The 25,007-nt window shown below is 38.2% G+C and overlaps 2 pseudogenes; both read right to left on the bottom strand.

Moving 5' to 3' along the window:
• Positions 1 to 572: 572 nt before the first annotated feature.
• Positions 573 to 1,537, bottom strand: LOC138078669 (olfactory receptor 6C2-like; annotated as a pseudogene).
• A 15,846-nt stretch (positions 1,538 to 17,383) lies between these two features.
• On the bottom strand, positions 17,384 to 18,320 carry LOC138079353 (olfactory receptor 6C2-like; annotated as a pseudogene).
• Between the last annotated feature and the right edge of the window lie 6,687 nt (positions 18,321 to 25,007).

Below are 25,007 nucleotides of genomic sequence, written 5' to 3'. Positions count from 1 at the left end.
TTCCCCAACACCACAGTTCAAAAGCATCAATTCTTCAGCGCTCAGCTTTCTTTATAGCCCAACTCTCACATCCATACATGACCACTGGAAAAACCATAGCCTTGTTTACGGACCTTTGTTGACAAAGTAATGTCTCTGCTTTTTAATATGCTGTCTAGATTGGTCATAACTTTCCTTCCAAGGAGTAAGCATCTTTTAGTTTCATGGCTGCAGTCACCATCTGCAGTGATTTTGGAGCCCCAACAAATAAAGTCAGCCACTGTTTCCCCTGTTTTCCTATCTAATTGCCATGAAGTTATTGGGCCGGATGCCATGATCTTCCTTTTCTGAATGTTGAGCTTTAAGCCAACTTTTTCACCCTCCTCTTTCATTTTCATCAAGAGTCCCTTTAATTCTTCTTCACTTTCTGCCATAAGGGTGGTGTCATCTGTATATCTGAGGTGATTGGTATTTCCCCCCAGCAATCTTGATTCCAGCTTGTGCTTCTTCCAGCCCAGCATTTCTCATGATGTACTCTGCATACAAGTTAAATAAGCAGGGTGACAATATACAGCCTTGATATACTCCTTTTCCTATTTGGAACCAGTCTGTTGTTCCATGTCCAGTTCTAACTGTTGCTTCCCATAACTCCTTGAGAAGAATGCAATTTTTCTGACTAATTCATTAAAGTCTTGTTTCACTTGTTTGTTTCTCAGGGTATAGATAAATGGATTTAGCATGGGGAAGATGCTAAATTAATTTCCATTTCATCTTTTCCTGAATTCTTGATATAGATAAATATACAGCTGCCATAAGTAATGGGAACATGATCATGTGGGAAGAACAGATGGGAAATGACTTATTCCATTTCTGGCCAGAGGGGAATCTTAGAATTGTTTGGATAATACTTACATAGGACCAAACCACAAACATGAGAGTCATTATGGGGATTAATGCAGAACAGATGATAACCATCTTCTCCGTGAACCATGTATCTGAGCATGTGATCTTCACGACAGGTTTAGCATCACAGAAAAAGTGGTCAAGAGCACTAGAGTCATAGAATTCCAGGCTCAGTTCCAAGCTAAATGGTGGGATCATGATCAACACAGTGGTCATCCAACAGCAGAAGATGAGTCTTTTGCAGACCCTGTGGTTCATGATGGTCATGTAATGCAGGGGTTTGCAGATGGCTACATAGCAACCGTAAGACATGGCAGCCAAGAGAAAAAATTCTGTTATTCCAAACAGGTCTTTAAAAAATACTTGGCATACAAGCCTTATAGGTGATGGTCCTATCACCTGATGACATACTGTACAAGAATCTAGGAATGCAGGTAGAAGTGAATGAGACTTTTAAGTAGGAAAGATTTTGGAGGAAAAAGTACATCACAGTTTTAAGGTGGGAATCGACCAATATGAGGATGAGGATGGCCAGGTTTCCAATTACACTCAACATGTAGATGATGAGTAGGAATATGAAAGTCAGAATCTGCAGCTGTGGGTCATCTGTCAGTCCCAGGAGGATGAACATGGTGACTGCTGTATGGTTTCTCATTCCTGGCTCCACACTTCCTCCCACACTGTGTGGAAATCTGAGAGAGAAGAAACTCAGAAGAGGGAAAAATATTCTTTTGAGATGGATTTCTGGTGGCAAAACCAACGAATTTTATGTTGTGCTCATAATGCATATTTCAAGATTTTAAATGTGATACTCACTGTTTTCACTCCTTCCCTGTCAGTCCTAAATTTCTTAGAGTAGCATTCTATATTTCTTTTTTTTCTCCCATTTAGTTTGTCACCTGGTCTTATTATATGTGTGCCCTTAATACCTTTCTCATTTATTCCTTTTCTTCTCTCACTTACATTAATTGACTTAGGTTGCCTTATATCAGTGTTGAAATATTTCAGAAGGATATTGACATACTCAAAATATATGTTTTGTGACCCCTATCCAGTCTTTTAAAACCAATACAATCAAAATTATTTTCAAGAAAGCCCAGATATGATGAATAGATCCCAATGTTTTCTTGGAGGATGAAGCTTTTAAAGTGCTTGTAAATGACCTTCTTTCCATGCTAGATCTTTCCTTGAACCGCTTATATCACCTCTTATTTAGACAGAGCTAAACTTCAGCTTTAACCAAGAGTTGTGATGATAGAGCACCCTCTTGGGATTTGTATTTCAAGTGTATGAAACTAAGATTAATGAAATATTTTTGATCAATATGCATTTTATTCTGTGGGCAGAATGTTTATTCATCCTCAGAGATTTTATTAAATCTCTTTAACAGAGGATAAGAGAACTGGAGAATAATTGTGAGATTTTAGTGGTTCTAAATAAGGTTGGGGGGTTCTGTGCCAGCCTCCACAGATATTAACACAAGCAAAGAAGAAAACTTGACAGATTTCTGGATTTCTTTCCCATATGGATATCTAAGTAGAATACCAATAGGCAATACTTAGCTGTTTCTTGAACACAGATTTAAAAAACTTGGAAAGCCTAATCACACTTTCCTGCTCTTAAGATTGACATGTGCATGTGCTAAGTCGCTTCAGTCATGTCCAACTCTTTGTGACCCCTTTGACTGTAGCCTGCCAGGCTCCTCTGTCCATGGGATTCTCCAGATAAGAATGCTGGAGTGGTTTGTCATTTCTTTCTCCAGGGGATCTTCCAGACCCAGGGATTGGATCAGCATTGCTTACATCTCCTGCATGAGGAGGCAGGTTCTTTACCACTAGCACCACCTGGGAAGCCCTAAGATTGACATAGATATATTAATAAGTAAATGACTTTTTTCATGCCTAGCAAAGAATTGATGCTTTTGAATTGTGGTGTTGGAGAAGGCTCTTGAAAGTCTCTTGGACTGCAAGGAGATCCAACAGTCCATCCTAAGAGAGATCAGTCATGGCTGTTCATTGGAGGGACTGATGTTGAAGCTGAAATACCAGTACTTTGGCCACCTGATTCAAAGAGGTGACTCATTTGAAAAGACCCTGATGCTGGGAAAGAATGAAGGTGGGAGGAGAAGGGGACAATTGAGGATGAGATGGTTGGATGGCATCATTGACTCAATGGAGATGAGTTTGAGTAAACTCTGGGAGTTGGTGATAGACAGGGAGGACTGGCGTGCTGCTGTTCATGGAGCTGCAGAGTCGGACATGACTGAGTGACTGAACTGAACTGAACTGAAGCAGTGACATGGAGGTAAAGAATCTCAGATATCTCACAATTTTTCACAGTATGTCACAGGAATATGAAAATGTCTTGAAACTTACACAGATAACAACTGAACGTGAAGAGGAAAATGCACAAGAGGAACAAGAGGCGTCACAGAGTGATGCATGCAAATAGGTAACTGAGAACCAGAAGATACGATGGATGTCTCTGTATCTAATGTATACAGGCATCCCTCTACTCCAATCACATCAAAGCTATAAATGCAGTAGAATTAATACAAATCTGGACAGAGAACAGCAACACAGATATACTGAGATAACGCCCTATAATGAATTTCAGTAACACATCCCCTGATTGCTCAGTCAGTTAAGAATCTCCCTGCAGTACAGGAAGGGCTCCCCTGGTGGCTCAGCTGGTAAACAATCTGCCTGCAATGCAGGAGACCTGGGATCAATCCCTATGTTGGGATGATCCCCTGGAGAAGGGAGTGAATACCCACTCCAGTATTCTTGCCTGGAGAATTCCATGGACTGTATTGTCCAGGCAGTCACAAAGAGTCGGACATGGCTGAGCGACTTTCACTTCACTTCACTTGCAGGACAGGAGAGGCAGGTTCATTCCCTGGGTCAGGAAATCCCCTGGAAAAGGAAATGGCAGCCCATTCCACCATTCTTGTGTGGGAAATCTCATAGATGAAGAGTCTGGTGGGCTACAGGTATAGGGTTGCAAGAGTTGGACACAACTTAATGACTAAACCACCACCATGAAGCAAGAAAGAAATAGAAATTAAGTTTATTTATTTATTTGCAGAAGGATTCACACTTATTGGTTCAAATACAGTATTAACATTTCCTAAACATGCATTTCACACTAATTGGTCACCTTTCCACAGGTACTCAATTCACAGAAAAGGGCCCATTCCTTGCCAGATGGCAGGGTGGGAGGCAGTAGAAGTCCTGGGTGGCAGAGTCTGCCAACTATCACTTGGTCATGCACGACTGATGGAGTCAGGTTGAAGGGCAGCCCTTGGCTGGCCCTTTGGAGACATGGGCTCAGAGACATCCTGTTTACTCGACTCCTGTACAGGACTGTGGGTAGAGGTGGGCCTCAGGTAGGTCGCCCAGGGGGAGGCCCATGGATGCACATGTCACCAGAGCTCCTGAAGATGGTGTCATGGGAGGTGATGCTCCCTGTGCTTTTCATCATAGGAAGGAAATGTCAGCCTCTTCAAGGGGGTGGCTGGTCCCTGGCTGGGCAGGCGGGAAGGACTCCCAGATATGACCCAGACATTACAATGTAGCCACAAGCCCCTATCACAGGCCTGGGATGGCAACAGACAAAAACACACAACACCTCAGGGCAGGCAGGATTTCTTTCTCCACAGAGACATGTAAACAGAGCAGGAGCTACAGTATTCTTTTCCCACCAGATTCCTCAGAGAGGAATAGACCAGGATGTCTGTCACTCAAGAGGTAGTTTTTGTTTTTGTTTTCTTTTTTCTTTTTCATGGAAATCTGAGTCAACAACATTATCATCTAAGACATTTCAGAGACAGAAAACAATGGTCACCAAAGGACAAAATCACCCTTTGACTGGCAGGGTTGGCTCCAGGATTTGAAAGACTAGCCTCCAACAGTAAGACAACTTTTTTCTTGGACTTGAAGCAAACTCTGGCCTGATTCATAGCTTCCCTTTAAGCCTGCAACTGATCCCTGTGCAGGCTGTAGCCCACTGAGGGGTGCAGACCCAGAGAAGGGAGGCCAGATGTGGTACTGAATTAGGCAGAGGGACTGGGCATCATGTGAGTTGGTAGAGGCAGGATCATGGTGGCTCATCTTACAGGACAGCCTGAAGTCTTCAAGTCTCAAGGGAGCCCAGCTCTGGTCAAAGAGGAAGTCCCAGCATAGTCTATGGGACCCCTGCCTCTGAGGAAACAGTCCAGGTCTGGCTCCTTAGCCCAGAAAAGAAGCCATTGCTTGTGGTAGCCAGGAGAGGGGTTTCTGGGGACCCTGTAATTAAATACACATGCTGAGCTGTGGCCCTATAAACCCTTGTCTCGAGGCTAACCAGTTTCCAGCACCTGGTGAAATGATTGCCATTTCTTATCCTGAGACACTGATAAAACATCACTTCACAGACACTGGACATAGATGCTTCAAGCTGAGGGAAAAGGGAGAAATGATCAAATGCAGAAGCAGAGAGGAGTGCAGGGGGACTCTCATGGATCAAGTTGGGGAAAATAAGAGTGGTAGGTTTATTGTTTAATTTTTTTGTTTGTTTAACTTTAAAAAATCAGTAAAGAAAAATTTAAAGTTTAATAACGGGTTGGTCTAAAAAACTGTATTGCTTAAAACAATTGCAGAATTTTAAAAAGCAACAAGCAAGGAAGATATAGACTTGGAACCACTGCTCAACTTCCTACCCTGCTGGGAGGCCAGTCTTTTTACTTTGGCCGACCTTGGATATGGCCTAGATGTTGCCCATACTGGGTTTGTCTGTTTCCATCGGTCCCATCCCCCAGTAAACTGAGAACAAACTAAAGTAGGAAACAGGCAGCAGAGCAAGGCAGCTAGCATAAAGCCCAGGGCTTTAAGGACCTGGTGACATACTGGCCATGGCAGGACTTCCTTCTGACAATGGGTGGCAGGTGGGAGGCAAGGTGCTGTGGAATGGGTGACTGTCACGATGCCATGGAGACCCCTCAGTTTACTCTACCCCTCCTCCTCTGGATCTGCTTTCCATCCCCAGAGGTTTGTCCATCTCACTATGCACTGGGCCTGGGGGACTGGGTATTAAGTTTAATTTTTTAAACATTTGATAAATTGAGCTTGTGTAACTAATTTGTGGTAATTAAACTCAAAAAAAGAAAAAAAGAACAGGACTACCAAGTGAACAGTCCTACTTCTGGACAGGTATCCAAAAGAATTGAAAGCAGGGTCTCAAAGAGATATTTGTACACCATACTTACATATTCAATAGCCCAAAGGTGGGAACAACCAAAATGTTCATCAATGAATGGACAAACAAAATGTGGTATGTATTAATACATACAGTGGATTATTATTCAAACTTAAAAAGTGAGGAAATCCTGTGTCATGTTACAGAGTGAAGAAACCTTGAGTACCTTACGCTTAGTGAAACAAGTGAGCCGCAGAACCACAGCTACCATATGATTCCACTTATATGAGGTATCTTAAGGAGTCAAATTCATAGCAACAGAAAAACAGAATGATGTTTACCAGGGCCTGATGAAAGGGAGTAAAGGACAGTTGTTTAATGAGAGTTGCTGTTCAGTTGCTAAGTCATGCCCTACTCTTTGCAACCCCATGAACTGCAGCACACCAGGCTTCCCTGTCCTTCACCATCTCCGGGAGTTTGCTCAAACTCATGTCCACTGAATCAGTAATGCCATCCAACCATTTCATCCTCTGTTGCCCTCTTCTTCTGCCCTCAGTCTTTCTCAGCATCAGGATCTTTTCCAATGAATTGACTTTTAGAATAAGGTGGCCAAAGTATTGAATCTTCAGCTTTAGCATCAGTCCTTCCAATGAATATTCAGGGTTGAAGTCCTTTAGGATTGACTGGTTTGATCTCCTTGCAGTCCAAGGGACTCTCGAGAGTTTAATGAGAACAGAGTTTCAAATCTGAAAAATGTAAATTTCTGGAGATCCATCTCATAACAGTATAATAATACTTAACAGTACCTAACCATACATTTATAAATGGTCAGGACAGCAAATTTTATGTTATGCATTTTTTATCCCAGTAAGGAAATAAATAAAGATTTTTATATTGGGCTTTTATGCAAGTTATTTCAAACAAGATAATATCAAAGTATCTAAAATTGGAATAAATATTGAAAATGGAGCTGTGTGGTAATAAATCTATATTGCTAGTTTGAAAAATTTGTCAAAAGATTAAAATGACCTTATTGCTATAATAAAATATTAAGAAATGAAAGAATGGTAAAAGTAATTTTTAAAACATTACAAATATTGAGAATTAAAGCACTTTATTTCTTTCTAAGAAAGGTTTGCACAGCACTTTAATTATGAATCAATTCCAGTTTTAAATTCAAGTAAATAACACCCATATTATTCACTTATGTATCATCATTGATCAAAGTTAGAGTCATTGTACTCTTTTCTTTTTCTAAAATCTGTTCTTTATTGTTTTCTAGGGAATTTATTCTGGAGAAGGCAATGGCATCCCACTCCAGTACTCTTGCCTGGAAAATCCCATGGATGGAGGAGCCTGGTGGGCTGCAGTCCATGGGGTCGCTAAGAGATGGACACAACTGAGCGACTTCACTTTCACTTTTCACTTTCATGCACTGGAGAAGGAAATGGCAACCCACTCCAGTGTTCTTGCCTGGAGAATCCCAGGGATGGAGAAGCTTGGTGGGCTGCCGTCTATAGGGTCGCACAGAGTGGGACATGACTGAAGTGACTTAGCAGCAGCAGCAGCGGCAGGGAATTTATTCAACCATAACTTATTGAAAACCAATTCGAAGAGCAGCCGCAGGTGCCATTTACTACCTAGGATCCACCTGAATACTAGGAACAAAATAGCATATTGCAGACAAAATAGACAAGGCATTGTAAAATATAACATCAGTTGACTGGAAGATATCATGTCTATGAAAAGGAGATAGCAAAAACGACTGATCCTCCCTCTGTCTAGTCACTGCACTGTCTCTTTAGCTCGTTTCATCAGTAAGTGATTCAATTTCTTTCCCTTGGGTCCTGGCTGGTCCTGTGACTATTCTGATGAATAGAATGTGGTAGACGGGATACTGAGTCTAAGACTCTGGAGCTTTGGATGCTTCCATTCTCTTCCTTGGAGGCCCATGACCTTATCATGTGATCAAACATTGTCTAGAGGGTAAAGCACCATCTGGAAGAGAGCTCAGTTATGTTAGTAATGACTCATTAAAGTACTAAAGTTGTGAACAAAACTCAGTCATGCATAATGAGAATCCTATAAATAAATCCAACCAAGATCAACTAATCTCTCCCCAGAGCAGCAGAGACACTCAGCTTACACAGAAAATGGTCAGTTGAACTACTGATTTTTGGAGAGCTATATTATCTCACACTAGCTAACAGGGGCATATATGAGGGGTTCAAAACACAGTCCTAGAGTACATAAGAACTCTAGAGAGGCGCACAAGAAAGAGAATCATTTTAAGAACTGACACCATGAGCATAGATGTCAAATGAAAGATATAAAAGTTGAGAATATTCTAGTCTGCACCACTGAAGGCTGAGGTCTAGAGGGAGAAATGTGAAAGAGTATAAAACAAAATTAACCAAATGTAAAAAAAAAAAAAACAAAAAGCCTTTAAGAAATATCTGTGAAGGTCACACATTTCATTCCTTTTTTTTTTTTTTTAGTTTTTTGAATGTTGAGGGTTTTTTAATATAAATTTATTTATTTTAATTGGAGGTTAATTACTTGACAATATTGTATTGGTTTTGCCATACATCAATATGAATCCGCCACAGGTATACAGGTGTTCCCCATCCTGAAACCCCCTCCCTCCTCCCTCCCTGTACCATCCCTCTGGGTCATCTCAGTGCACCAGCCCCAAGCATCCAGTATCATGCTTCAAACCTGTACTGGTGATTCATTTCATATATGATATTATACATGTTTCAATGCCATTCTCCCAAATCATCCCACCCTCTCCCTCTCCCACAGAGTCTTTCCCCTAATAATCTCATTGAAAATTTCTAATGGGCTCTTCTTCTATAAACAGAAACTTCTGTATATTTTGCTGGTTTAGTTTTGGTGATGTGTGTTTATGATTTTCATTTAGCTGAGACTGTCTCACTCCTTGTTGGCTAAATTTAGCTACATTAAGGAATTGGATTTTATTGTATATTTCAGTACTTGTCCTGATTTGTCATCCTAAAGATGACTTTGTTGTCTTGACAGTTTCTCAGATCAATGCAGTCTAGATTGTCAGTTTGTGAAAGATTGTGCTCTTTCATTTTGGAGGAAATCTAGTGAATCTAAATTCTGAATTTGGGAAATTTAAAGCTTTATTTTCCAAGCTAGTTTTTTCCAGGTTTCAAAGCTTTTATGTTTCCTTCAGTGTTAAAATATACTTATTTTTGTACTAGATTACTCTGGCTTTCTTAATTTTTAAAAAATTATCTTGCTTCTGATTAACAATAAAACTAATATTTATGCTTCTTTCATGTTGTCATTTGGATATTTTAATTGCAAGAAGGTCTGAGGTATTGCAGTTTGCTTTCATGTAAAGCCAATAATTCAGCTTCTTTTGTTGTTGTGTTCTTAATCTATAATAGTTTTTACACTCTTGTGAGACTGGTCTGAGTTAAGGCAAAGTCTCAATTTGGAGAAATGTCACTTTGGAAAAAGTATATTTGCAATGAGAAAGAAATTAATAATAAAATTGTATTCTTTATTCATGAATAATAATGCAATAAGTATTATAGTAGGAATACACTGAGTGCAAGGAAGAGATAAAAGAATTAATAAATGTAAGGCCTGCTGTATCATGATAAGCTTAATTCTCAGTTTTGACATTCCTTTACTTCTCTGAGATCAATAAAATTCTTTTAAATAAGGCTGTAAAAGCTCGTTTCAGTTGCTTGTTCCTCATGGTATAAAAAGAGTGAAAAGTCAAAGTGGTAGTTCCTCAGTCATGGCCAACTCTTTGCAACCCCATGGCATAAGCCAGGCAAATATTCTAATTTGAAGGAAATTCTAAAATGCTCTACATAAGTACCAGAAAAGATATTCAAAAGAATATCTTTTGAATTTTGAAAAGAATATGCTACTCAGAAGCTAAAATTGGGAAGGTGAAAACAGTCTCTCTTATAGAAGAAAATATTCTCCCTTGAAAATGAAGGGTTAATAGGGTAGCACAGATGTGCCTGCAAACGGGTCTCTCTGCTTGGGCTGAATGTCCTTGCAAACGAGGCGTTCTGCCAAAGAGTCTGGACACAGCCTTGAGTTTAATGGTCTCCTGCAAACGAGGGAGCATTCCCTTCTTGTGATAAGAAGGAAATGAGGGCTTGGACAGACTCTGCAGTAGACATGGATTTCACTCCCCTTTGCTGTACGATAACATATATGCACCTGCGCTGTACTGAAAAGGCTTATTCATGCAGTCTGGAATTCTGCCTAGGGGGCTTTTATAATAATAAACCGCAATTAGTTTTGCGCAGTTCTGTTCCTCCGGCCGGAGTGTGTATGGTCTGTCTCTTGTTTGTCTCGTGTTTTGTCTCTGTATCATTTCGCTCGCAACAGAACATGAGAGCCACACCCATCATTAACCTTAGAATGCTTAAGCCTGTTTGGTTAAGCTAGGGTATTTGATGATTACTATAAAAATAGATATCCTCTACTCCTGATACTCTATCCATGCAGAGGTACAGCTTATTCATGTATAATTTTCAAAAAAATAAGAAATATGACTCATACAATTAGTAAATGAACACAAACAAAAGGTTATAATCAACAGGACAATGGAACCAGTAGAATGGTAAAGCTGCTTCAAAGAAGCATTCATAAGATAAAGACTTCTGACTCCTGAAATTTTTTTCTAATGGATATTGAACTGGTTAAGTCACATAGAGCTATAACAGAGTAATCTTTGTATGATCTTTTCTTGGGACAAAAATCTACAAGATAACATGTAATCTAGTTTCAAAACGAAGCAAATGGTGAAAAGCAAAGTCAAATGGAAGTATATTTTCCAATTTAATTAAATACTTCTTCAACTTGCTAAGTCCAACATTGTGAGGACATGCATTGATTCTCCTGCTTCAGTTCCAAGATTATAAAATGTTTTTCCCAATATTTAATTTGTGTAGTATTTCTAACCTTTTTAAACTCTGTCTTTTCCCTATAGTGCTGAATACTATCCTATGAAGAAAAATTACAATGCAACTCTGTATTCATTGACATGGAAAATAGTCACTTTTTTGACTTATAACTATGTATATTACTTTTATGTCTACTTACCCATTTTTCTCACTGAAAACAGTTTTTTATCATTTGTTCATGCTTTACTCTCTAAGAGTTGCAGAGGAGCCAGAATTATGTCTTTCCATCAGGCAATTGTTATGTTCTTGGAATATGTCCAGTAAGGTTGTTGCATCTTACTATCTCCAAGGACATGATTTCCAGTGATGCCACTGTTAGCTTCTGCCAATATTCAGTTCATATTAGATTCATTAGTCATGTTCAAACTTTGGTCACAAGGGCCCTTTATTTATTCACACAGAGGACTTCTGCTCATCTATAAGACATTGGGACAATAAAACATTCATTTTACTTCATTTTGAAAAATCTTTCTTTGTCCAGAGAAATCAGAAATTATCTCTTTCAAAATCTTCTAAAAATAATCTTACATTTCTCAGAAACTTAAAGTAAATGTGTTTTTTTTTCAGGATTGTGATGTAAGTTTTTTCCCTAGACTTAGAGTGGAATAGGGTCTCTGAAGAGCGTCCAGTGTTAGTCAGTGTTAGTGGCTCAGTGGTGTCTGACTCTTTATGACCCCATGGACTGGAACCCATCAGTCTCCTCTGTCCTGGAATTCTCTAGGCAAGAATACTGGAGTGGGTAGATAGTCCCTTTTCCAGAGGCTTTTCCCAATCCAGGTACTGAACCTGAATCTCCTGCATTGCAGGCAGATGCTTTACTGTCTGAGCCACCAGGGAAGCCTAAAGACCATCCATGTCTGCTATAATGAACTGAAAACTCAGATAGATCATCTCTGTTCCCCAAAATGTTGTGAGAATGTGGATGGGTTCATGAAAGAGTTACTTATGAATGTACTGACTTCACTTATACATTCAGTTTCATCTTGGGACTAGAAGAATTTCGTATTCAACTAAAGCTATGATTGTCTTTCATACAATCAGTTTTTCTCTTCCTTCCCGTTCTATTTACTTCATCTCTATAAAATATCATATTTATGTTTAAAAATAAGGCAATAATTAATTTGGATATCTTCAGAAAAGAAAATAATTCTGTCTGATAATATTTTTTTCTAGAAAATTAAAATGTGAAGGGATTAGACTCACTGGAGATATTTATTACACCCATCAATTGAGACATGGGCTCATTCCTCTTTAGTATTTTTAAATTCAGGAGTAGATTGGTACCAATCACATAATAAGTTTTCAAGAAATCTATCTTGAATGATTAATGTGTACTCATTGGAACAGAATAATTGAAGGGACAATCAGAAGTGATGTGCTCGGTAATGTCACTGTCACTAATCAATATTTATACCAAGATATAACTATTTTATTCTTCATTAGAATGCAAGATATCTGCAATGTTGTCATCAGTGATTACTGAGCTATTACATGTAAATAATCATGGAAGTAAATAGGAAATACACCTGAATTAAAACACTTCATCAACATTCATTAACATCTAGATATGACAGAAGAGAATTGTGGGTGTGAAAATAGTTAATTAGAATGGGAGAGTTTTAAAAATTGGATACTGCTTTGAGTTTCATTGCCACAGTGAAATCTCAAGGGCTTAAGGATTTTCTAGCTTTGTTTCAGAAGTGTCACTTTCTATGGGATCTTATCTAAAAGAGTATCAGAATATCAGATGAGTATTTCTCCCAAGCCTGGATCAGTACCTCTTTCTTTTGATGGTACCAATACACCTATAGGTACTTTCCTAACTATAGAAGATAGATGCTGTCAGTTGTTTTGGTCTCAATGGACAAAATCACCTAAATTAACAAAACACCAAAAAAAATGTTCAGATTTTTTATGGGTGTAATTTATAGCAAATAAGTGAAAGCCATTTATATAACTAATGATGTTCTCCACGGGAAATCCTTTTCTACCTCAGCATGGAGGAAAGTAAGAAAGCTTGTGATATTTACAAATGGAAATATCTTCCTATGCTATTAATAAATAAGTTGCGGCTGAGAAAGAAATGTGGAACACCTAGTGCATCATATGCAGAACTTCAGAGATGGTAAATCTGGCATTAATTACTTGTTAACAGAACATTGCACATACCCAGTCACCAAAATTCACCTGCTTCGTGGAGAATGCGGGAAAGAAAATCCATTGGTCACAGTGGCCATTGCTTAGCGCTCAGAAGCATTAACAGAACTTCTGAGTAATTTGAGGGTCAAATAAAAGAATATGAGAACAGACAGGAACATTAAAAAGAGAAAGAGTTAGAGGTTGAGGCTTTAATTTGCTGTCTGCCAAAGTCTCTGTGTGGATTATAGAATGAATGCTCAAAATAATTTTTTTGAACTAGAGGTTATTAAGTAAACTGAGACTAGAAGGAACAAAGTGGATTAAGAATTCAGGCAGTCTAATTCTAGAAACTGCAAAAAGCACAGGAAGTTTACTTTGAAAAAGACGTTCAGTTCAGTCGCTCAGTCGTGTCTGACTCTTTGCGACCCCATGAATCGCAGCATGCCAGGGCTTCCTGGCCATCACCAACTCCTGGAGTTCACTCAGACTCATGTCCATCAAATAAGTGATGCCATCCAGCCATCTCATCCTCTGTCGTCCTCTTCTCCTCCTGACCTCAATGCCTCCCAGCATCAGAGTCTTTTCCAATGAGTCAACTCTTCACATGAGGTGGCCAAAGTACTAGACTTTCAGCTTTAGCATCATTCCTTCCAAAGAAATCCCAGGGCTGATCTCCTTCAGAATGGACTGGTTGGATCTCCTTGCAGTTCAAGCCACTCTCAAGAGTCTTCTCCAACACCACAGTTCAAAAGCATCAATTCTTCAGCACTCAGCCTTCTTCACAGTCCAACTCTCACATCCATACATAACCACTGGAAAAACCATAGCCTTGACTTGACAGATCTTTGTTGGCAAAGTAATGTCTCTGCCTTTGAATATGCTGTCTAGGTTGGTCATAACTTTTCTTCCAAGGAGTAAGCGTCTTTTAATTTCATGGCTGCAGTCACCATCTGCAGTGATTTTGGAGCCCAAAAATTTAAAGTCTGACCCTGTTTCCACTGTTTCCCCATCTATTTGCCATGAAGTAATGGGACCGGATGCCATGATCTTTGTTTTCTGAATGTTGAGCTTTAAGCCAACTTTTTCACTCTCCTCTTTCACTTTCATCAAGAGGCTTTTTAGTTCTTCTTCACTTTCTGCCATAAGGGTGGTGTCATCTGCATATCTGAGGTTATTGATATTTCTCCCGGCAGTCTTGATTCCAGCTTGTGTTTCTTCCAGCCCAGCGTTTCTCATGATGTACTCTGCATAGAAGTTAAATAAGCAGGGTGACAATACAGCCTTGACGTACTCCTTTTCCTGTTTGGAACCAGTCTGTTGTTCCATGTCCAGTTCTAACTAGTCCATAGGAAAGCAATATAGGGATTTGGGGTCATGTTTACATAACATTAAAGTTAGTCTTAAATGTCAGTGCAATTTTTTCTGATTAACTTTAATAGAAAGAAAGAAAAAAACCACCTTTCTAAATGCTATTTAAAACAGTTTTGTTATTTACTTATTAAACTTATGTTGACTTATATTATTTAAAATAGTTTTAAAATTATAACTTTTTATTGGTCTATAAGGCAAAAATAAAATTCACTCTTTGATTATTTCTATCAGCTTTGGATGAACAGTGACTGTGCCCTTGGCAATACAATGCTGATGAAGACACAAAGTTTAAAATAAAATTTACCAACATGGCTGGAAATCTAGTCATAAAAGCTGCTGTAAGATAACCATTGGATACAGTAGGAAGAGTTACAGGAACAGTTAACTCCATCTTGAAGTATTAGACATGGATTCCTGGTAGAAATGATCTCTAAATAAAAACTCAGAAAAGATGAGGAGACTGGAGAGAGTTCAAATAGAGATATCATTAAGGAGAGAAGGACTAGCACAAGGGAATTTCCACAGGGAATTTAAGCATAGCCTTTTGTGAAAACCTACAACTAGATAAATTAGATGGAAAAAAAAGAGACATAAATTAGCTGCCTGATGCTGTAGACTGACCTGTTTATCATTAAGCTGTATTATCTCTTGATAGCGTCCAGAATCATTATACTGGTGGGACAGGGCAAGAAGTTAGGTAAATTGTATGATTTGCTACTGGAAATATCAGAAAGATTCTCATACACTTAAATTTTATGATGAGGCCAAAAGAGACTAATTGATAGGATTAAAGTTAAAGTAGTAATTTGATAGTGAATATATATAAGAATATATACATATACAAATATCTTGTCCCTCATCAAGCATTTACCTGTTAGCTTTCACATCTATTGAGATTTTCTAACTCCATCATTATGTCTATGCTTTTTAGTTCATACGTGACTATGAACTAGTTTTCCTTTATATATTCATTCACTTTTTTATATTTATGATTAGTCATTCACTTTTACATCAAGTATTTTTATCTTATTCTGTGAATGATAAAACACTGCTTTATTTATCATATGATTCTCAATTCATCTGGATTGTATGTATTCATTCCTAGATGTATTCAACTGGAGCCCTTTTAGACTTGGGCTTTCCATTTCTCTCCCTTGAATCTTGGCTGGTGCTGTGACTAGTCTGGTGAATAGAATGTGGTAGAAAGACATTGAGTCTAAGACTCTGGATTCTTGCATGATTCTATTCTCTTCCTTGCAGCCCCATGATCTTCCCAAAACACTATATAGAGAATAAAGCACCACCTAGAAGAGATCTCAGTTATCCTAGTAAGGAGTCATTAAACTACTAAAATTGTGAAAGAAGCCAAACTAGGTAAGAAGACTCAGGCATCCTTACCGACAATCCTATGAACCCAGCCAAGATCAGCTGATGTCTGCTAAAATCGGCAGAAACACCCAGTGACACAGAAATTCAAGTTTAAAACCACTGATCTGGGAATGATTTGTTATTTCATAGTAAATAACTGCAGAATGTGACAGGTGCACATGTGAGGGACTCCAAACAGACAGCTAGGAAAGGGTGCAGGGAAGGAAATATTTGTAAGAGGAGACACCTAGAACACAGGTCTAGAAATGAAAGTCAAAAACATTCCAGTCTGGACCATTGAAGTTTTTGGTGAGAAATGCAAAAATTATGGGGTGGGAGGGGGGAGGGGGGGTTCAGGATTGGGAACTCATGTACACCCGTGGCTGATTCAAGTCAATGTATGGCAAAACCAATACAGTATTGTAAAGCAAAATAAAGTAAAAATAAAAATTAAAAAAAACAAAACTAAAAAATAAAATAATAAAAACAAAAAATAAACAAACAAAAAATAACCAAATGTAGAGCATCTTTCTTTGAGAAATAATAGTGAAGATTATACCTTCCGTTTTTTCAATGTTAAAGATGATCTTTGAGGAGACAATATGCCTTTATATTGGATTCCTTGTCTATAGCCCAAGACTTCCTTGTATTTTGCTGGTTTAATTTTCTTTAAGTCTAGAACATTATTTTGCTGAGATTTATTGGCTCCCGTTGGTTTAATTTAACCATATTTATGACTTGCATTGTATTATGTATTCAGCATTAGACTTTCTTTATGAACATGAAGATGACTTTATTGCCTCAGCCGAGTTTATCAGATCATTGCTACCTGGATGATGAATTAATGTAGAGGCCGTGCTTGTCACTTTAGAGGGAATTTAGTGAGTCTAAACTTTAAATCTTTGGGCTTTCATGTTTCTTTTACAGGGCAGATGTGAATCTTCAGGTTTCTAAACTCATATATTTTCCCCTTTTGTGTTAAAACTCGTTCCTTTTTGCTCAAATTAACTCATTATTGTTTTCAATAATTAATCCCTACTTAAGAAGAGTGATTGAAATCACATATATGTCTTTTGAATGTCTGTACTAGAAAAAAACAATGAATACTATCACTCTATTATTTTCCTATCAATTCAAGAATTCACTATTTTTTTCACATAAGATTTAATAGTTCTCTAATTGATCAAAACCAAGATAGAGTTTAGGAAAGCCCATATTCCTAAAAATCTAATTTTATGTTCTCTTGATATGATCTATCATCTTGAAGAAAGGTTATTTTCAACAAGGGCTGAAATGACCTAACATGCTTATTTCAACAAGCTTTGAAACGATTATTTGGGGTCTGAGATTCAGTAATAACTATAAAAGCATGTTAACATTTCTAGACAATAGACCAGAGTACAATAGTTAAGAAATGAAGATTGTGACCTTAAGGCCCACTGCTCTTTTTAAATTTATATTTTATGCTTTGCTTCAACATTTGTTTACTTCTTTGACATCAATGAAATTCTGTTGATTAAATCTGTAAAAGTTTGTTTCACTTGCTTGTTCCTCAGTGTATAAATGAATGGGTTTAATGGGGGCAACTGAAGTAGTAAGCGCTGACACACACTTATTAATTGTCACTTCATCCTTTGCTAAAGGTTTGACATAGATGAGGATACAACTGCCATAGGTGATAAAAACCACAATCATGTGAGAAGAACAGGTTGAAAAGGTCTTCATCTTTTGCTGGGTGGAAGGGAAGTTTATGATGGTCCTGGTGATGTGCATATAAGATATAACTACACAGAGAAATCTCAAGATGTCAGTCAGTCAACACAGCAAGGACAACAGCCTTCTGTTCTATGAACCATGTGTCTGAACAAGAGATCTTTAGCACAGGAGAAGCATCTCAGATAAAATGATCAATGACATGATAGTCACAGAATTCCAGATTTAAGCCCAGGCAGAGTGGTGGAAATATGACCAGACAACCTGCTATCCAACAGCAAAAAACAAATCTTCCACAGACTCTGCTGCTCATGATGGCTGCATAATGTAAAGGTTTGCAGATGGCCACATAGCGGTCATAGGACATGATGGCCAGGAGAAACAATTCTGTTGCTCCAAAAAGAATGACAAAAAGTAGTTGAGTCGCACAAGCATTATAGGAAATAGTTTTGTCCCCATTTGATAAGCTGTATAAGAATCTGTGAATGAGGCTGTAGTTAATAAGGTTTCTAAAAAGAATAAGCATTTGAGGAAAAACTACATGGCAGTTTTAAGGTGAGAATCTACTAAAATGAGTATAAGGATGGTCAGATTCCCAGTGACACTCAATGTGTAGGAAACAAACAGAAACATAAAAATCAGAACCTGCATTGGAGGATCATCTGTCAGTCCCAGGGGTATGAATGTAGATAATGTACAGTTTCTCATTGCTGACTTGTGCTTCTTCTCAAACTCCTCAGAAATTCAAGTGACATTGAACTGAGAAAACCTATATAAAATCATGAGGCCATGGCCACTGGTTAAAATAAAATCCAATCAAGTCAATGAATAGTCATTTTCTTCTTTGACATGACAGTGACCTGCCAAAAGTCTGGAATTCTCAGTTTTGTTTTGTTTTTTGTTTTTGTTTTTTGTTTTTTTTGTGTTTTTTTTTTTTGATGTGCATTAAAGAAATCCTCCAGGTCATGTTTTTCTGGAATAAGTTTGCACTAGAGTCCATATTTTCATACCCCCCATATGCTCTCTAATCTGTATTTTTCAATTAATCTAAACACTGTGCTCTATTATCTGAAATGTATTTAGCTAATTAGAAAAGATCATCCATATGATATGATTTTGTGGGTTTTCTAAAGATCTTTTCCTCCAAATAATTCTTCACTACTCACAGGTTCAAATGAGCTTGCAAGCTGCTTAAAGTGTGGGTCCCTGTTAAATGCAAATCAATGGCCGAGAATGATATTTTATACTGAGCCTGGAGGCCATGTATGCAGTATTTGAATGTTTGCGGTTACTCCAATGAAAAAAGTTATTTCATTTTATTTTTGATATCAGGATTATCATGCAAATAACCTACACTCCTTTCCAGTTTTGCTATTTATTTGAAGCTTCTACATCAATATCAGATTTTCCCTGCATTTCACTGTAATAGAACACAATGTTTGAAAAGTACTACATAAACAAGTTACCTGCCTCAATATTGAGTAAATTAGTATCAGTGAAAAAACCCTGAAGAATTTAACCTCAATTGATTGTACTTCCAAAGTCACGAAGGACATGGGAGACAGGATGAAACACAGGTTGGAGGAGACCAAGGACACATGACAACTCTGTTTCAAGTAGTATCTTGAATCCTGCAACAGAAAATTGACATTAGTGGATAAAGTGGGACAATCTGAATCAAATTTGTATTTAATTATTTCAATATTATTTTTTTTTTCAATTAACCCTCCTCTCCACTCAGACTCTTCAAGCCAGAGCCACAAAGCTTCTCTTTCCAGTGCCTTAGGGACTCTCAGTAAGCAATGAGGTTGGCCAGCAGGTTGCACATGCTCAGTCCGCAGGCGTCAGTTTCTCTGGTAGGGATCTAGAGTGTGGCTCCGTTGCTACAGCCCTGGTCCGGGCACCTAGAGAGCGAGGGACTTGCTGTGGAGGTGGTGGAATCTTTGCTCTCTGCTCACGACCTGGACCTGTCCTTACATCTGTATTTTATTAGTTATTAGTATTTGTATACAGTGTTAATTCCTCAGTATTAATAATTCCACTAAGATTATGCAAGTTGCTCCTATTAGGGAGAGATGGGTGAAGGATATCTGGGAACTGTCTGTGCTATATTTTCAGTTCTTCTGTAAGTACAAAATTATTTCATAATGAAAAATTGACCAAACGGAAATAAAAAAGAAAGAAAATGGGAAAAGCACCAGCAATTATTGAGCACTTTCCATATGCCAGACAGTAGGCTGAGGAAAGTCTTTCCATGGATTATTTGTCTGGAATAATACATCCTCTCTTCCAATCCTTTGTTCTTCTTTAGCCATATTTTGGCTGATGTCCATTTTATTCTATCTATAAGTATATAGGATATCATTTGAAATGAATTTTGACAGTTAAAATTATGGATTAATATTAATCACCAATATCTGAATTGCATGGATTCTGTCTATACCTAAAAGCCAAACTTATAACGTCAACTAATAAGACCCAAAACCTGGAGATTTTGACTCCCTTAATAGTACACTCTCGTGATGAGGAAGTCCTCCTTTAGAAAGAAATGTTACCAATGAAACAGCTCTTCAAAGTGCTTTCACCATAGGGGGACATTCACTTTACACACCAAAACAACATCTACAAGTTTGAGTGGAGTCTGTTTCATGATACGACTCTGTTCATTACCAGCTTCCCACCCTTAGTCTTTCCTTCACTAGACTGATATGGAACTTATAGGTTTTATAGCTTTTGGCTTAGAATCACTTCCTGCAAAAAAAATTCTTGAAAATTCATTGTGTAAGTTACTTGACTCTCTTTTTTTGCCCCTCTAGATCACTATGCTTAACTCTTTGTTACCACTGAATATGTGAATGTAATTTTATTGAGATTGGGCTATGTCTTGTTCATTGACAATCCACAGCAGCTAGCCCTATTTAGGAGAAGGCAATGGCACCCCACTCCAGTATTCTTGCCTGGAAAATCCCATGGATGGAGGAGCCTGGTAGGCTGCATCCATGGGGTCGCAAAGAGTCCAACACGACTGAGCAACTTCACTTTCACTTTTCAGTTTCATGCATTGGAGAAGGAAATGGCAACCCACTCCAGTGTTCTTGCCTGCAAAATCTCAGGGACGGAGGAGCCTGGTGGGCTGCTGTCTGTGGGGATGCACAGAGTTGGACATGACTGAAGTGACTTAGCAGCAGCAGCAGCAGCAGCCCTATTTAAAGTTTGTCAAGAGCTCAATAAATATATTTATTGTAAAATTAATAAATTTTATATGTACACTTCTGACTCAGAACAAACAGTTTGTTTGCTTAGTTAGAGAAATTTCCATTCTCTTTTTGACCCATTTTTTAATAGAAGTATGTAATCCCAAGAGGGTTCCCCAATTTTTTCCTAAAAACAACCAATTGAATTCTTCTGTGTTTTAGCTTCATTGAAGTATAAATGATAAAAAAATGTACATTCATTTTATATGCCATATATAATCTCTGTTGTCAATTCCACTTCATTTTAAAAATGAGATCTTTAAGATATTAAAATAATTATTTACTTTCTTGCAGTACACAAAATGCTACCTGTCATATTTAGTCCTAGACTAAAAAAAAGTTATTTAAAAAAATTTTTGATCAAAAAATATAATATATGTTGCATTCTCTGATTACTTAGGGCTTCACAGGTGGCTCATTGGTAAAGAATCTGCCTCCAATGAAAGAAACTCAAGAGAATCAGGTTTGATCCTTGGGTCAGGAAGATTTCCTCGTGTAGGAAATGGCAACCACTCCAGTATTCTTGCCTGGAAAATTCCATTGACAGAAGAATCTGGCAGCTACATTCTATGGGGTAACAAAGAGTCCAACAAGACTGAGCACATAACGCATACACACACACACACACACACACACACACACACACACTGATTACTTACACAACAGCTAAATGAAATGTTTCCTATCCTTCAGTTATTATCTAGATACCTCATCACTTTCCTATGTTACTGAATCAAAAGGCATTTGACACAGAGGCTTCACTTAAATGATTACCTGGAGTTTCACTTGGTTGCCTTACAGAATTCCCTTTCTTATCATTAAGAAAGGTAAATTTAAGCTCTTGCTTGCTACCTACTCCCATTTAGCCTAAAGTGTTTATAGAAAAAAAGAAAAAGTTTTGCTAAAAGTTAGCCTCCCTACCTCAACAGGAGTTTAAAGGTCATTACAGAGACAACACAGCATTTCCAGTGGTAGAACAAGAATGAATTCTCTCTGCAGCCTAGATGCCTCCCCTCAGTGCTGTCATCCCAACTCCAGATAGCTGACTCTCTCAAGGATCTAACCTGTGTGTCCTGAGGAAAGAGACTAATCTTTTATTCCAAATTTATCACTATTTTTTTCAGTCCTTCATATTCCACCTTCTTAACACTTCAATGAAACTAATTGACACTGATACTGATATAGATGTTAAAATACTGAATTTTTTACAATATGAAAGACTATTAGGGGATGGAGTCACTGACTTGTAAGCAAATAAGTCACTCAATTCGCATATATTACACACAGTTTTTGTTTAAAATGAGGGAAAGCTTATGGCAGAGAACATGTAGGTGCATTTCTCTAAACTTCCATTGTATTTAGACGAACTCCGCCATATTGATACATGAAAACAGCTTATCAATGATTGCCCTATATTTGCCAAACATATTAAGAGGCTACACTTTATAAGTAGTTGCTGAAACCTTTCATAAAATATTAAAATGACAAGTCATATGAGTTATTTTGGTACAGATACTTTCCTCAGAGGAAAGCATCATTCTAGAGTTCAGAAAAGGGACAGGAAATGATTTTTAAAATATTTATTTGATAGTCATAACCTCTGATGTTCCCTGAACCCCAAAGTTGCAAAGGGTGAAAAAAGAAGTCACCCAGGAAGGTCTTATGGTGGAGAGAGAGGAGGGTGGTCTCTGCCCATTCTTAGGAGCACAGACTCCTACTCAAAGAAGGCTCTGCAGTTGATGATAGTTTTCAGTAAGTCGTCCTCTACCCACAGGAGATGAAGATTTTTCTCAACAGAAAGCCTGCCTCCCACTGAGTCCAGGAAGTCTTTACTCTGGAACTGAAGAGCTAACAGTAACTTAAATGGCTAGATAGGGACCTCTCTCTGTTCTTAGGAAAGTTGATATTCTGATATTTCCGGCAGAGGAACATATTTCTAAACTGATAGAATTAAAACCAATACAGTATTGTACAGTAATTAGCCTCCAATTAAAATAAATAAATTTATGTTTTAAAAAATTGACCCAGTTTTCAATTAAGTGAAACAAGCAAACATGTCTTAAATGTTACTAATGAGTCTCTTGTGTAATAGACTTTGGGGACAGATAAGGGAACACAGACCTGGGGAAAATGTCCTCAGAGAGGTGCCTGTAAACAACATTAGCATCAGAAGAAACCAGGTATGCAATAATTAGTATCAGATTACAAGACAAAAGGTAACCATCTGTTATTTTATTTTAAAATTTGTGAGGCATTTAAGATGATAAAGACAATGTTTCCAGCTTACTAAACTTGCAATAATTGTAATTAATGGTTGAATGTGGGCTTCCCTTACAGCTCAGTTGGTAAAGAATCCGCCTACAATGCAGGAGACCCAGGTTCGATTCCTGGGTTGGGTGAATCCCCTGGAGAAGGAAATGGCAACCCACACCAGTATTCTTGCCTAGAGAATCCCATGGACATAGCCTGCCAGGCTCCTCTGTCCATAGGGTTGCAAGAGTCAGACACGACTTAACAACTAAACCACCACCAGTGGTTGAAAGTGAAAGTGAAAGTCACTCAGTTGTATCAGACTCTTTGCTCCCCATGGACTATAGAGTCCAAGGAATTCTCCAGGCCGAAATGCTGGAGCAAGTAGCCTTTCCCTTCTCCAGGGGATCTTCCCAACCCAGGGATCAAACCCAGGTGTCCTGCATTGCAGGCAGATTCTTTGCCAGCTGAGCCAACTGAGCCTCAGGGGAAGCCCAAGAATACTGGAGTGGGTAGCCTATCCCTTCGCCAGCGAATCTTCCCTACCCAGGAATCGAACCGGGGTCTCCTGAATTGCAGGCGAATTCTTTACCAACTTAACTATCAGGGAAGCTCAATTAAGTGTCAGTGTAACAATTCACATAATAATAGAGAAAAAATATTTTATCAAAAAGAAAAGGCAAAGTGAAAATGTACTGTTGATAGTTTTCTGATATACCTTCCAGATCTTTATGATTCTTCTGTTTATACATTTCATGGGCCTTTTTAAAAACCTGAAGTATAGGTGATTTACTGTTGTATTAATTTCTGCTATAAAGTGGTTCAATTATACACACATATGCAATCTTTTTCATATTTTTTCCATTATGGCTTATCATAGGATATAGTTCCCTGTGCTATAAGTAGGACCTTGTTGTTTATCCATTCTGTGTATGTACTAGCTTGTGTCTGCTAATCCCAGACTCTGGTACTATCCCTCTCCCACTCTTCTCCCCATTTGAAAACCATAAGTCTGTTCTCTGTGTATGTCAGTTTTTATATGGTAGATTAGTTCATAGATGTTATATTTTTAATTCCACATATAAGTGCTATCATATGGTATTTGTCTTTCTCTTTCTAACTTACTTAGTATGATAATCTCCATCTACATCCATGTTGCTGCTGCAGCTGGCATTATTTCATTTTTTATGACTAAAATTTAATCGTGTATATATGCTGCAGATTCTTTATCCATTCATCTGTCAGTGAACATTTAGGTTGTTTCTCATGGGCCTTTTTACTTCTATATTTATTTATGATCTTATTCTATTTCATTAACATTTTAATACATATTTTTACATTTATGTTTATATATTTTTTTGTATTTATTCATGTTCATATTTTTTTATTTGTTTTATAGAAACATTTTTAAATGCTTTCCCTATGAAAAGTGAGTCACTCAGTCATATCCGACTCTTTGCGATCCCATGGACTGCCAAGCTCCTCCATCCATGAAATTCTCCAGGAAAGAATATTGCAGTGGGTAGCTGTTCCCTTCTCCAGGGGATCTTCCCAACCCAGGGATCAAACCCAGGTCTCCCGCATTGTGGGCAGATTCTTTACCATCTGAGCCACCAGGGAAGCCCAGTGTTCTAAATCTGGTTAATACCCTCTGTATGTGCATGCTGTCGCTTCAGTTGTGTCCGACTCTTTCCAACTCTATTTAGACTGTAGCCCACCAGGCTCCACTGTCCATGGGGACTCTCCAGGCAAGAATATTGGAGTGGATTGCCATTTTCTTCTCCAGGGGATCTTCCTGACCCAGGGACAGAACCCACATCTCTTATGTCTCCTGCATAGGCAGGCGGGTCTTTTACCACTAGCGCCACCTAGGAAGAGCTAAATTTTAATC

This window comes from Capricornis sumatraensis, chromosome 4 (genome assembly GCF_032405125.1).
Source record: "Capricornis sumatraensis isolate serow.1 chromosome 4, serow.2, whole genome shotgun sequence".
Taxonomy (NCBI): Eukaryota; Metazoa; Chordata; class Mammalia; order Artiodactyla; family Bovidae; genus Capricornis; species Capricornis sumatraensis.
This window is presented reverse-complemented; position numbering and strand designations above follow the sequence as displayed.